This window comes from Physella acuta, unplaced genomic scaffold (genome assembly GCF_028476545.2).
Source record: "Physella acuta isolate Inbredline_101_S28 unplaced genomic scaffold, ASM2847654v3 ptg002115l, whole genome shotgun sequence".
Classification (NCBI taxonomy): domain Eukaryota; kingdom Metazoa; phylum Mollusca; class Gastropoda; family Physidae; genus Physella; species Physella acuta.
In genome coordinates this window covers 22,501-25,000 of record NW_026733616.1, presented here as the reverse complement: position 1 = coordinate 25,000, position 2,500 = coordinate 22,501, and positions in this window count along the sequence as shown.

Sequence of the window (2,500 nt, the reverse complement as noted above, 5' to 3'; positions counted from 1 at the left end):
TATTAGATAAATTAATAATAAACCGACCCAGCTACTAAATGGTTCGATAAGACTTATCTCAAATACAATCGTTTTCTGTAATTGTTATGCCTTAAATTGATAATTTTTAGTTAAACAAATACTTAACTAATGAAATAAATACATAGATAAATGTATTTAATGAATTAAAGTATGTATAAAGTATTATATAAATTAATAATAAACCGAATCCGACCAAATTTAAATCTAAAACCACGATCGGCGGCGTAATGAAGTGTATCGTAAACCCGTTTTTTTTATAATTTAAAATGTAATGACAGAACTCCCAAAACAACAATACACATACATATTAGTACTATGGTGAATTGTAGTTGTATTAGGACCGTAATTATAGTTAATTAAGGAACCATTCATTGTCTTCGCTCTGTTATGTACGTCGTCGTTTAATCGACACGGCATATTTGGCTTGAATCTAGAAAAATTCAAACTCTAACCCTAAGGTAGACAGGCAGGGTAAATAAATGTGGGTGATCTCTCATAAAATTGTCTTCTAGGAATTATTTTTATATAGACTATCTTTTCTGTAGAGTTTAAGTGGACAAGCGCGGACGAAATAGAGCGCAAAATTTAAAATGAATTAAAAATTTTCATCAGACCGGAAGTAGGCATAACCTAGGCGCCATGTTTCCGTCGTACAAGTTTTCACCGTTGCAGTCACCGTTTCAATCGCTCTTCGTGTGGACGTGTATTATTTCTAGTCATGTGTTGTGTAGATGATTCGCTTAAGGTAGGTGTTCGGACTTATTTCTTTAATATTAATTAAACCGTATTTGCCTTGTCGGCCTTAAAATAAAGCTATTTTTTTTTCATCGCAATCGAAGTGTTAGATCTAGAATCTAGTTCCCGCCTCCGCTTCGCTAATTCGACTTAATGTAACTATGACACAACTATTAAATCTAGAGTCTCTATTTTAATTAAATAATTAGGAATTCTATCTCTAGATGATATCTAATCTATTCCCACACGTGTGTGCAAGTAGGATTTAACGTCAGAACAGGTGTGGTGGTCTAGGCGTCGCTATTTTTGACGGTAGGAATTTTTTTTTTAAATTCGTAAAATTTTATATAGACTTTATATAGCAATTTACTAAGACCGACCCTAACGCCCAGTAAATATTTAATTACCACATTGTTATGGACACGGTGTATTAGGTAGGGCCGAGGGCTATCCATAGGTACCAATTTTTAAATTTTGTGACAATTAGGAGCCGAGTTATAAAATAAATTTAAAATACTGGTTCTGGTCTTAGACTTTATATAGCAATTTACTAAGACCGACCTTAATACCCATTAATTATTTAATTAGCGCATAGTTATGGACATCCTGTATTAGGTTGGGCCCAGGGCTATCCGTAGGTACCAAGTTTATAATTTTGTGACGATTATTAGTCGAGTTATAAAATAAATAAAAAAAACTGGTTCTGGTTTGCACTACATTTCTTTCTTCTTTAACGGCGGACTCCCGGTCCAGCCCCATGGGTTACCCGTGAGCCGGGGCCTCGTTAGCCTGGACGGCTCCGATGTGACCGCGGATTGTTGTGGCCCGCCTCAGCCCGAGTCGAGATCACCCTTCCGATCGAAGGTGGACGCCATAGGGCGCCCGGGATAGCCCGGGGCGCTGTTCGTCACCCGAGCGCAGGGGCGCCGGGAGACGCCCCCGGTGAAGTTTGGCGGGTGATTCTGGTAGAGCTCCCCACCCCGATCGCAGGACACCCCTCGCCGCCCGCCCAGGTGTCGAGGTGGCCGCGGGGGAACTCGGGGCGTTTTGGCTCCCCCTTGTGCCGGAGCGGCGCCCTCGGTCCCAGAACGCCCCTGGCGGGTGATTCGCATGCCCCCTGGGGTGGGGAACGCGGGTGGGTGGTCGTAAAGCGTGTAACCGCAGTGGGGGCGGCCCCTTAGTCGGGGGCGCCAAAGTTGGCACCCCACCTGGGGCGCCCCCCGGAAGTGTGGCGCCCGCGCGAGTGAGCCCCGTAGATGCGCCCCGACACCCCCGCGCCGCCCCCCGGGTCGCGGCACCCCCGGCGCCCTCCGTGCGGGCTCCCCTCATGGGGCGGCACCCCGGTCCTCCCCGAGACTATGTACCCGATTTTTCGGTTTAACACTAGAGGTATGGGCAGAAATACGGCGGTTAAAACGGTCTGTATCTACTATTGTGGAGGTGAGTGTCGGTGAAGCCTCTATGTGACGCTAGGATCCGCGCTCCCTCGCAGCCAGCGACATGTGCCCGATCTGACCGTGCGTGGCTCAGTCTCCCGACTAGCTTCCCGGTAAAATGCGGGCTCGGCGCGCAGGTCGCGCCAGTGAAGGTAAAAGTACGTGTCCGTAGCGTGAAGCCAGCGGCGACGCGCAGTGCTAACGCAACCAAGCAGTATTGGTGGCTCGATAAAAGTCTCGCACTGGCCCAGCCCTCGGAACGGGCGACGGGTCTGCAAAACGCAGTCGGCTCGATGCAAATCGAGAGA